The 13317-nt window shown below is 36.8% G+C and overlaps 1 protein-coding gene across 2 annotated transcripts in view; it reads left to right on the top strand.

Moving 5' to 3' along the window:
- Window positions 1–13317, top strand: part of SPHKAP (SPHK1 interactor, AKAP domain containing) — a 136603-nt gene that overhangs the window by 49568 nt on the left and 73718 nt on the right. The gene's annotated exons all lie outside the window — the stretch shown is intronic.

Here is a 13317-nt window from a genome sequence, read left to right as displayed (position 1 = left end):
GATGTTGATATTTTCAAAACCAGCTGAGAAAAAGATTCAGAAATAGAATTGTATGATGAGAAATGAAAGCTTATTCAAGAGCTCTCTTGGATTCTTTTCAATATATTTTATAACTACTACTGGTAGGTGTTTTCCAACATGAAAATTCTGTAACAATATTCTACCATTCTTATAAGTTATAGTCATTATTTGAAAACCTTTTCAACATAAGCAATATGCAGGCATACATTTTAATATTATATACTAGATCTTAGCTTTACATATAAAGCCTCTCTTTTCAAGGGAAGAGATGTTCTTGTAGATAAATGCTTCCTATGGCTTAGAATATAAGGGTATATTGTTGATATAAGAAAAATATCTCCTTCTTATATGAAGTAGGCTGCTTTCTATATGTTCTAAAAAGCCATATGTTTCATTTCAACTGAATCACCTAGTTCTTACGGGGTCATGATTACAGAGATTGGGGGAGAAATTTCTAAAGAGAAATGTAATTCTCATGACTAAGTTGAGAGCATAAGCTCTGAGCTATTCCTGGAGGTAAGTTGCATGCCAGAATTTCTGTTAAAAGAAAAAAAAAAAAGGAAGCTGAAAATGGGATGGAGAAGCTTTTTATACATAATGAGCAGAACCAGAACTGGCAGACAGAGGATGTAAAATATTTCACACTACAGAGTCTCATTGCACAAGGAAACTGGAGTTCAGTTAACAGACTTAATAAAATCTCTTTGTATAGGCACATGATTTTGATTCTAGTACCTTGGGGACTTTGTATTCCTTGTCCAGAAAACTAGTTGATGGCTAAAAATCTTTGGCACAAACAGAAAGGATTAGGTGGTACATTGATGCCTTCTTTGCAAATTCAGTTCTGACATGAGGTGGAGAATTGAAGCATTTGCTGATATGAATCTCTAGTTACACAGCTATAAATTGTAAAAGGGGGAGAAATGAAGAGTAAAATCTATCAGCATCTATCCAAGTAGCTCCTGTATTGAGGGGTCTACCATTTGGAGAAGGTAAAATTTGAAGGGCACTAAAAATTGCTTAATAAAGGGCAAAGAGGTCTTCTCTAAACTTTGTATTTGGGGAGTCTGTACTGCAGATCTACAATTAGACGTGGTCTATTTATAACCAAATTTAAGATGACCGCTGCATCTTCCCAAGTATAAGAAAACTACTCACATTTCCCCGCCAATCCCAGTGAACTCAAATTTGGCCTTAAAACTGTATGTCTTTCTTTCTTAATTCTTTGTCCCTTTACAGTGTCAGATGACGTCTGTGAGTTTGAGCTGGCTGATTCATCCTGCCTTTATGAGTCTCTCTATTCTTCCCCAAAGGGGGAAAAAATCTAAATACAAATAAAAGTCACATTGGAAGGTTAGTTTTCCTGCAAGAGTTTAATAATAATTGAAACTGACACAAATATTGAAAATTGTTCATGACTTTAAACTTAAGAAAAAAATTTCAGGATCCCTATGAAAAATGAACCCTAGTCTGCCAAAATGTATCCTGTAGTTGCTTTTTCTTTTCTTTTTTTAATTTTCATAATTCTTTATTAAAATTGAAGTATAGTTGAGTTACAACATTATATTAGTTTTAGATATACAACATAGTCATTCAATATTTTTATAGATTATACCCCATTTATAGTTATTATAAAATAATGGCTATATTTCCCTGTGTTGTACAATATATCCTTATAGCTTATTTATTTTATACATAGTAGTTTGTATCTCTCAATCGCTTACCCCTATGATGCCCCACACATACCCTCTCCCCAGTAATAACCACTAGTTTGTACTCTATGTGAGTCTGTTTCTCTTTTGTTACACTCATTCTTTTGTTTTATTTTTTATATTCCACATATAAGTGATAACAAAGTGTTTGTCTTTCTCCGTCTGACTTATTTCACTAACCATAATATCCTCTAGGTCCATTCATGTTGTTGCAAATGGCAGAACTTCATTCTTCCTTACAGTTGAGTAATATTCCATTGTGTGTGTGTGTATATATATGTAGTGTGTATATATATATATATATATATATATATATATATACACACCACATCTTCTTTACCTTCTTTTTCATTCACCTGTTGATGGACACTTAACGTTGCTTCTATATCTTGGCAATTATAAATGATGCTGCTATGAGCACTGGGGTCCATATACCTTTTTGAATTTGTGTTTTCTTTGGATATATACCCAGGAGTAAAATTGTAGTCACTTTTTCTTAATTTCCAGGTCCTTTCTCTCTTTCTGACTTGACACAGATTTCCAGGGTGACGGGAAGAAACACAGTCCAGAGGTGGACATTACTGAGAGGAGGGAATTATCTAGGGAAGAACAGAGGTGGCCTACAGCAGTGGCTGACAAGACAAGGAACTCTTTTTTTTTTAACATTTTTTATTGATTTATAATCATTTTACAATGTTGTGTCAAATTCCAGTGTTCAGCACAATTTTTCAGTCATTCATGGACATATACACACTCATTGTCACATTTTTTTCTCTGTGAGTTATCATAACATTTTGTGTATATTTCCCTGTGCTATACAGTGTAATCTTGTTTATCTATTCTACAATTTTGAAATCCCAGTCTATCCCTTCCTACCCTCCACCCCCCCTGGCAACCACAAGTCTGTATTCTCTGTCTATGAGTCTATTTCTGTCCTGTATTTATGCTTTGTTTTTGTTTGTTTGTTTTTGTTTTTGTTTTTTTAGATTCCACATATGAGCGATCTCATATGGTATTTTTCTTTCTCTTTCTGGCTTACTTCACTTAGAATGACATTCTCCAGGAGCATCCATGTTGCTGCAAATGGCATTATGTTGTCAGTTTTTATGGCTGAGTAGTATTCCATTGTATAAATATACCACATCTTCTTTATCCAGTCACCTGTTGATGGACATTTAGGCTGTTTCCATGTTTTGGCTATTGTAAATAGTGCTGCTATGAACATTGGGGTGCAGGTCTCATCCTGAAGTAGGGTTAAGACAAGGAACTCTTGATCAACACAGCCACACAGAAGGAAGGAGTCTCCAACATGGACAGGGAAAAAGAACTTAATTTGTTTTTCAAAACAAATTCTTCATAGCAGGATGAAAATGAAAGTGAAATTTAAATGAAAACAGTAGAACCGTATTTTAAAGTAATATCTTTATTAAAGTTTAATATAAAAATTAGTTACATGAAATCATCCCAAATCTAAATCTCTTCACAGATAGTCACAACATATTCTGAGGAAACTGTAGCAATGTTGCCCCATATTTTATTGCTTTTTACTTTGTTCATAACTCTGGGGGACCCTACTCTATGTTATTTGTTGTCTTCCATTTGTTCATTTTTTTCCTGAACAAAGTTAGTAGCCAAACTTTTCACATCCAGTTTTGATTGGCTTGATAGTACCCATCATACTGAACTCCAAATATCTGGATTTGCAGCTTCTTAGAACTAAGTGCCTCAATGTACCAATGTTTTAAGATGTTCATTTAAAAATTTTTTTGAAGGACAGTCTCAGGCATGGAAAACCTTCAGGGTGTTATGTGCATGGGTCAGTACAGCTGTTTGTTCTTAAGCATCAAACAAGCTTCAAAAATAAGTTTTGGTCATTATCTCAGTAGATAACTGCATTCATGTCACATCTAAAACGAGGTGTCGTAGGGAAGGGCAATTTGAAGCAGTCAAAAATACAATATGCTGTACGTGAGAGGTTGACACAACATTGTAAACATTGTAAGCAGACTTCAATAAACAAACAAGCAAGCAAACAAACGAAGAGGGACACCAAACATGAACCACTAGCCCGGAAGTCTGGCTCAGAAGCCCCCTGAAAGTCATCCTTAAAAATTTTTCAAAAGATATCAGACATGAAAACTGTGTTTTTGTTTTTGTAAATAGAGCTTTCTAATAAAACTATATACTTTTATTTTCTTTCTGATTTGTCATTCTGAGAAAAAAATCATATACTAGCCTTCAGCGTTTTTGTTTTTGTTTTTTACCTAATTGTTTAAAAGAAGGGAAATGTGAAGGAGGATAATGAGATTGGAAGCCAATCTCCAAACCCAAAAGCTGAGGCGTTATTTTAATAGAAGTCCTTAACAGAAGTGGTAGAAATCGAACATTTCAGGACCCCTGACTTTTTTAAATCAAAAGCTAACTTAGTTACATTTTAACCCCCTATTGCTCTTTGCTCTTTTACTAAAATTTAATTTTTTTATTTTTCAGGAACCATCTTTTGGTTTAATGCTCCATTAAAATTACCTTGACAATTTACATTATTTCTATTTGCAGTCACAGAGAGACTCTTTCCTTACTGATCATTTTAAGACTGTTGACTTTTGGCTGTCACTTGGCAAATAGATGGTGCCCTCTAGCATACATTTTAATCAGTGAATCACGACATTGGAAAATGTGTTACATTTGCCTTAAATTTGTAAATAAGTGAATCCGATTCCCATGCAGCCTTCAACATTCCATACCTGTTACTGTGAAACTAAGAAGACAGCTGTTCAGTGGGTACCTGATGCCAACGCAGCCCAGTAATAGCAATGCAAAATGACACCTCACATGGCTACCTTTTATCTTTGATTCTGGACTAACAAAAAGTACAGAGAATTCCCAGTTTCCCCAGATGCTAATATTTTGCTCCATTTGCTTTATCCTTTCCTTTGTGCATGTCTATGCATCTGTGTGTATATATGATTTCTTTTCTAAAAGTTTTGAGAATGAATTGCAGACATGATGCCTCTCTATCCCTACATAGTTCAGTGTAAATATAAATGAAATGTAAATATTTTAAACCAGGGTTGAGCCTAGAGTTGCAGAAACCCTGGTTCAGGCTACTAATTAGAACCCACTGCACAATGGTATTCAAATGTTTATTCAACAATTTTCAAAGAGAAGCTACATGCTGACTGCACAAGAAGGTCAGCCAGAGTGAGCAAAACAAAAGCTCAATATCTAAGTGGACACACTCTTTCCTTGGAAGGCAGTTTAAGTGCCATCAGTGGTTACCTGAGCACATAGCCTCCTGGGCAGGAGGGCGTGAGAGGGAACTCTCAGCCTTGGTAAATTCTTCCTGACAGCTTCATCCAGGGTTGCTCTTCAAGAGAGTTGTCTGAATTCCATTCCTTCCATCTTGATGTATCTCCAGAGGTTTTAGTATCCCATGGCCTTGAATTGGTCCAGAAGGGAACTATTGTAGAGGCTTGTCTTAACGCAGTTGTAGGTAAAACAGATGAAGCAAGGCAGGGCTGGGACAGTAGAGCTGGTCCATGTGGTCTCAGCTCACCCTGGGCAGTAGCTTTTAAGGCACCTTAAGAAATCCAAGAGTCCTGGATACAATTGTGACTCTCAGTCAAATGAAAGTTCCACTGACCTTTTCCAAACCTCTAGAAACCGATAAATCAGAAAGGACACTTTACTGGGAAGCATGACACAGAACAATGGTAGAGAAGAGTCTTTCGCCAAAGCAACTATGTGGCTCTCTATCCACAAACATCACATGTGAGAAACCCAAACCGAGAAAAATGATAAAACCAAGAAGGAGTTTTTGATAAGTAGTGTGAGGGCTGAACCTAAAGTGGCTGGTCAAATAATACAGTAGTAATTTGGGGTGGGTCTTAGGCCTGGTCCACACATTTATCCATGTCTTGGATCCTGAAACTATTAAAGAGAACATTTTTATAAGTTTATTTTGATAGGAAATTGAGTCCATCTCTCTCTCTCATATGTTGTAGGTAAAACACTGCATAATAAAAATTAAGATCATTGACTTTATTTACTGCATGAAGGAATTACAATGTATATCTAAAACCTAAATAAGTGGACTGAGACATCCAATAATTCATAATAGAAATAAAAGCTCACAATGTAATTATATATTTTAAAATGGGCTTCAAATTTGTACATACTCTGTATTACCAGGACATGTTCATGGATTGGGTGAAGGAAAGAGAGATCAAGGCTAACTCCCGTGATTTGGGCATAAGGTCCCCAGGTGGATGGAAGTTTCATTTAATGTCAGAGGGAAGACTGGGGGTGGGGGTGCTGGCTGGAGGTGGGAGGAAGGCGATGATGCTGGACGTCTTTTAGTCATCCAAGTGGAAATGTCAAGTTGGTAGTTGGATGTACAATTTGGACTCGTTGATGAGATCAGGGAGAGAGAGAAGAGATTTGAGGGTCTTCAGAGTGACCCTCAGAACATAGAGAAGATCAGTCAAATCAGGCAGAGAGTGTAGGTAGAGAAGGAAGCTTGTACCTGAGAGCTGGGGTTTTCTGATAAGTGCTCATACTTATCAGAGGGTCTTCATCACTCAGGACCGCCAAGAGCAAAAGATTATTACTTAAGTGTGTAAGCCTGAGATTCAAATACATAATGAAGTGTTTTATGTATCCTGATTTTTTTTGCTACTAAAAATACACTCAGATGACTAGATCTGAGTGTACTTTTAAACCTGAATTTCAAATCTTTCCTCAAAATTTTTAAAAATTCATTCTGACAGAAGAATGTGTTATTAAAATAGCTCGGAATAGTTTTGAGTTTCAAATTTCATACAGTTCCTGTGATTATAGCAATTTTCCTCTGAGTAGAGAGCCTATCAGTCAAGAAAAACCAACAACAATAAACAACGTTTCTCATTAAAATACCTTTAAGCTTCAAGGATAATGACTACACAATTTCTGTTTCTTTTTAGCAGATTACTTGTTTGGTTTAACATGTCTTTCTTAATCAGTTTTTTCCCCAAATCCTAGGCAAACTAGCTAGAAGTAATAGCTTTTTTTTTTTTTTTTTTTTTTTTTGCAGCTTAGAATCTCAAGTTTAAAAGGAGAGAGAGAGAGAGAAAGGAAGGAAGGAAGGAAGGAAGGAAGGAAGGAAGGAAGGAAGGAAGGAAGGAAGGAAGGAAGGAAGGAAAGAAAGAGAAAGAAAGAAAGAAAGAAAGAAAGAAAGAAAGAAAGAAAGAAAGAAAGAAAGAAAGAAAGAAAGAAAGAAAGAAAGAAAGAAAGAAAGAAAGAAAGAAAGAGAAGAAGGAAGGGGAAAGAATAAAAACTGGGCCTGGCTAATGACCACCATAGGATGTTTGTTTTCAGTTCCACGTCTCTGGTATATTATTTCTCTCTTTTGTAACAATGAGACAAGCTCATCCTAATGGTTTGTTAGGAAATGAGAAATTGCTACAAGCAGAATCTCTGCTCTTTCATACTTGAACATTACATTCTTTTTAAGGCCAGGGATGGCCCTCACTGTGTGTTACAGACAGTCCCCAGCACATCGGCTGGTCCATAGAATATGTGATGTTGGTGAAATTTAGTTGGATTATTTCGAGGCATTCAATGTATTTGCCAGAAGCATCTGAATTGGCTGAAAGGAGTGAGGGAAAGTTCGTTCATTGCTAAGTAATGCCTCAGCTTTGGTTTAATATGAGCATTAAGCAGCTGGCCTAAGTCAGCAGTGACCAGGGAAGTTTTATTAGACACCCAGAGGTGAATTCTTCTGGGGGAGTGTCTCTCAGTCTTCGGCCCTGTTGCCTTATTGGGCTGGATGCTTCTGTGCTACAGAGGATTTCCTGTGCACCACAGGCTATTTAGCAGCAGCCCTGGCCCCTGCTACTAGATGCCAATAGCACCCACTCCCCAGTTGTAACAACCAAAAACGTCCCTGGCTGGGGGTGGTGAATAAAAGACAGCATCACACCCAGTTGCAACTGCTACTCTAGTTTCCCAAATTCTAATCCCTGCTCTCCCCTGAAGTGTCTCCTATTCATGTGTTTGAACCTGAGTGGCATCTCACCCTCACACAAACGTGGAAGAAAAACAGCTTCTGCTTCCCCAAAAGGATCCAGTCCTCCTGCTGCTATCATCAAAAGCCACTAGCAGGATGGACTGAAAATGAAAGTTCATGAGACAGTCAGAACAAGTTCAGGGTACCTGCCTGTCTGTAGGTCAGGATCAATTAATTTACGGCCGTTGCATCTACCTCCAGACAAATTCAGTACCACTTGGACACCCCAGGCAGCCAATTTTTAGACTCCAATGTATTATTTTTATTTATAATTTATTTTCTTTCTTTTCTCAAATATAATACAAATTAGTAACAGAGCATTTGAAAGCAATAAGAGAAAACACCCTAACTCTACTACTTAACAGATCTCCTCTTGCAACCCTGGTGATTTCCTTCCACACTTTCCCCCGTAAGACAAAAAAAGCAGGCAGCTCAACCTTAATTCCAAATGCTAATATGGATCCCGGGTTGAAGAGCTTCTAATTTTTCAAATTAAGCCAGAAATCAAGTTTTCTACATGAAATCCAGTTTCTAAATGTTGGCCAGCAGTAAAATTCTCTTTTAAAACAGATCACATGTATAGGATGGAATCAGCCTGTGGGACTCCCGTTTCTGACATCTGTCACTCATCTTGTGCCCACCTGGCCTCGTTCTTGTTACCTGCTGGCTTCTATTTGCATTTAAATTTAGGATCTCTGTCACTAAGCAATCCCTTGAGTGCTTTCCAGCTCAAAAATTGTATGAGTCCAGGATCAAGGACATTACTAGAACTTCCTTTCTCATTACCTGAACTAGCTTGTCCAAATTTTACCACTTTCTACCAATTTATTTTTTATTTATATGTGTGTGTATGTATATTATATATATATATATATATATATATATATATATATATATATATATATATATATATATATATATATATATATATATGTTGTTGTTGAATAAAATGTTGTTCTGGTAAGTAAACAGTTCACTTCATGAAGACCCAACCAAGAAAGAATGGTCCATGAGATAAAAATCAATCCAATAGTTATATTTGCACCTACACATCCACTTCAGAATCCTCCACCATCTGCCCTTTCAAAATTTGCCTCTCAATCGGCCATCACTTCCCCTCACCACCCTTCCCCTGGGTTCATTAGAGTATTTGCCATGCTTCAAACACGTGTGTTCCTTTGCCCATCTACTTTCTGTACCCCGGGCTACCCTGGAACCAGCCTGCTGCCTCAAAAATTCTTACAGACTTGTCAGTTCACCTGTGTTTATACAAAACAGTCATTTCAACTTTTAATCATTACTAATGCAGGACAGTTTGGGGGAAAACACTACATTATTTCCTTCAGATTAATTACTGGGAAAATTGCTGTAATGCCCTGCATTCCTCACTTTATTTGGAACTGACAGCTAGTTTGTCAATTACTTCAATATTGTAGTCCTTCAAAATCGCTTTGTCTTAAACGAGAACAGATGTCAAAATTCTCAATAAAAGTACTCTACACCACGGCATTCTTACGTATCTGTATATACTTCTCCTTTCTTTTACATACTCATATTACTCCAAACCCTCTTTAAGAAGCAAATATCAAAACAAGCAAAAACTTTCTTTGACCTTATCTGCCTGTGAAACACTCACCCTATGTTCTTCCTTCTCTTTACTGCCAAACTTAAAAGCCAGTAGAAACTATACTGTCTCTTATCTGGCTACTATCTGGCTATCTTACCATTCTGCTGAAAATGTTCTTATTTGGGACCATGAAATCCACTGACGTGTTTTCACTGTTTATGTTACTTACCTTTAAGCGGGATTAACTGAACTCATCACCCCGTCCATCTTCTGAAGACTACTTCTTTTTTCCATGGTTTCAAGAACACTATTCTTTCTTCTAAATTATTTCCCTACCTCTAAAGTCATTTCTTCTTTGTCTTATTCCTGGACTTCTGTTCCCCCTAACATGGCACTTAAATGTGGCTTTTCTGAAAGGTCTGTGCAAAAGCCTGTCCTTTGTTGCTCACGGCTCTCACTGGATAGTTCATCCATACCTCACGGTTTCAGCCACATCTATTTGCCGATGACTGCCCTCTCAGGACTATAGACATTTCTGAGTGCCTGTTAGGTACACACATCTGAAAATCTCAAAAATAGTCCATATTCAACATAATTTAAGTAAATATCCAAAATTATGTTTTTCCTCCCCAAATTTTTATTGCTGACTTTGTATTCTACTCATTTTCCGAAGCTATAATCCTTAGAATCACACTCATCTTTCTCTCTTATGCTTCATTTACAATTGGTTATCAGAACTGCTTTGATCTCTCAGTTCTAGCTCTGTCTTTTCAGCCCCACAGTCACTGTTTTATTGTTTAAAGTCCCATATATTTCTTCTAAATTTTTAATGTGCAAAAATCTAATGCAAATACAGAAAGGAAAAAAAAAGGCAAAGAAGACCTTAGCAACCTTGAAAAGCCACTCATTATCTTGGTAACTTTTCCTTCTGAAATTCTTTGCAGCATCAAATTGCTAGATTTATTTTAAAGTTCCAATGGTATAAATAATTATATTAGCAGTCCCCCACTACCACCCTCAGCATCACATAATTCCTCCAGGGGCTACTGAGTCAGTTCAGTGTCTAAATCAAGACCATGACTCTAATTTTTAATTGAATTGAATATGAATTCCAAAGGAGCTGATTCACCACTGTTATCCTGGTTTTTAAAGTGCTGTGCTAAATGGCAGGCTAATAAAGAAGCATTTTGACATGGGTACACTTTGACATTGGAAACACGATCACCATGTTCATGTGCCAGAGCCTCAGGATAGCACCGAAATAAAATAGTTCTTGGTGAGTGTGTTTGCAACACATGCAAACAAACAGGATGTACTGAAGTTCTCCTATTCTGCCAAACTAGGTGACTAAGCTCCCATTTGTGAAACTGCAGAACCCAAGAGCTGGAATCAGCCTGAGAAGATGTATTGCCCATTCCACTCACTTTTCAGGTGAGGAAACAGAACAGCAGTGAAGGGAAAGATTGCTCAAAGGCACAGATTAAATTAGCAGCAAGGCCAGGTCTAAAGTACGAATTCACTAGCTCTTAGCACAGTGAGTACAGCATTTCTTCAATATTCTAGTAGATTTCCCTCCCCCTCTACCCAGAAAATATAATTTTCTTAAAGTGTAATAAAAAGTACAATTTCTTTCTTGTAGGATTATGTTTATTTGAGGCATAAAAGATTTTTATTACAAATCCATGCTGAAGACCCTGAATTATTGAAAAGTTCCAAGACATTTACCCTTCTGATGGCTTTTAGCAACTTTAAGGTTGTCACATTTTTGTATATAAAATACTGTCAGGTTATATCTGAGACATATGTAGCCACATCATTCCTAGCTATCAATTCCATTAAGGTCTGATATGTCTGTACTACCAAATCAAAGCAACATAGCCTTCGGTCAGCTCAAGAGGCAGTGCCTACACTTACTCATTGAGCTGGAATTTATTGGGTCTTATGATGTGCAAACTACTCTACTGGAATCTCTGAGGTGTAAAGAAATATGAGCAATTTCTAGAGAATTAAAACATTTGCTTTTGTAGTTTTGGCCAGCTTTGTGTGCTTCACTGGGGAGTCGGTCCACAGAGGTCTTCGCACTGCCATCCCAGACCTGGAACTCACTCCCGTTTCTGTATAGCCTGCCCGGCCTTGGAGGTGTTTGAGCTTGTGACCCAGACTGGGTTTGCAACGAGAGTCAGGCATTTCACGTCTCAGTTAAAGGTCGCTGCCTAGCCTTTAGCATTCAGCCTCTTGAGGGTAGAGTTGGCATTCTTCACGGAAGCTAAGGCATCCAATGTCCCTAGGGAAGAGCATCTCATTTTTGTATGAAGTTGACAAGTGAATGTTTAGAGAAAGAGCCAAGATTTTCTTCGGGGGAGAAAAATTCATGGAATCCAACTTCAGAAGATACTTTTGTTAATTTTATTCTGGAAACATTTAACAGATGTCACTCAATGTCCAGAGAAGCTAGCCATTAAAAACCTGTTAAGCAGCATGGATTTTTCAACTTTAAGGAATATAATTTCATTATGGGCCCATAAAATAAACTGTAAAATGCCCCCCTTGATATTACATGAATGGATTTGTGATACAGTTGTTGGCTAGAAGCTACTTAGACATTAAAGGAGGTCTGGCAAAAGATGACAAATGTCAAACAGCTAAAACTGAGTCATTCTCTGAAGTATTAATTGCATAGCAGACCCAGCTGTCTATGTCACTCAGTTGTTCCAGTAAAATCATATTATCAATCTGCAAGAAAACCACCAGTATTTTTGTGCATTTTCAATCAGAAATTTATGGATAGATATAGCTGTATCAAAGAAAATTCTCTGGTCACTGCAATTTTTGTCTAATAACATTAATAAATAATATGAGGTTGGTCAGGCTAAAAAAACAGATATTAAAATTAAGAGCTATGTTTTATCACAACAAATTCCCAAGCGACTTGGCCTGTATGACCTCAAAGTTTACTTCCAATTTTAAGACTTTCACTGCTTATTCATTGGTCCTGACAGTGCAGTATTGGAAGAAAGTGATAGTTTGCTTAATTAGAGAAAGCGGCATAATTTTCCTGCCTTTATATTTTTTATACTGACCTTCCGTGTGGTGTCCTGTTAACTCAGCATATTACTGTTGTTCCGATGTTTTAGTCTGTGAAGACACGTTCTGCCTGAATTACCTAAGAGGCAAAGAACTTGGGGTGTATATTTGGTTTACCTTAGTAACTGCAAAGGGAATTCATCAATCAGTGTCACAGGGTTTGAGCTATTCTTATGACAACTCAACTGTATTGACTGTTTTTCTCTTCCCTTCAGTAAGTTTGTCTGCAAAGGCACCCTTTTCCCCCAGTCAATCAGATCCCTTTTTCACTCTTCATATAGACAGAGATCTCTTTAACCTAAAGAGAAGTTATTCGAAAGTGGAAAAGCAAAGAATTGGACTTGAGCCCTGTTCATGTGCCTGGAAACTCAAGGGAGAATTAATTCTCAAGGAGAATTACACAAGGTCCACTTGAGTTTTTAGTTTATTAAGGCACTTTTCAAAATTAATTAATGGTGAACATTTTAGAGATTGCCTAAAACAAAGCCCCACAAGACATTTAAGATGAGACAAAAATATGAATTCCTGTGGTGCATGAAAATTTACAACACAACGTTTGTTTGAAAATAAAATTTAAAAATCTTAACTAGCTTAAAATAAGCAATATTTATGCACAAATATATAAAAATGTGAAATCAATGGACCTGATGTTTTCTTAATATGTTGATAATTATGGGGAAAAGTCACAGAGGTTTTAAGCTCCTTTCAAATCAGCTGTGCAGACATTTATTTGCCTTCTTATTTGTAGGCTTACTATGTTATTAATTTCATCTCTTATTTAGAATTTTTAAAATTTTAATACTTTTTATTAATCTAGGAAACAATTAAAACACACACTGCCCATGGGAGATGAAATGGGCCACTAATGTTATTTCACTGAACTTTTA

This window comes from Camelus dromedarius, chromosome 4 (genome assembly GCF_036321535.1).
Source record: "Camelus dromedarius isolate mCamDro1 chromosome 4, mCamDro1.pat, whole genome shotgun sequence".
Lineage (NCBI taxonomy): Eukaryota > Metazoa > Chordata > Mammalia > Artiodactyla > Camelidae > Camelus > Camelus dromedarius.
This window is presented reverse-complemented; position numbering and strand designations above follow the sequence as displayed.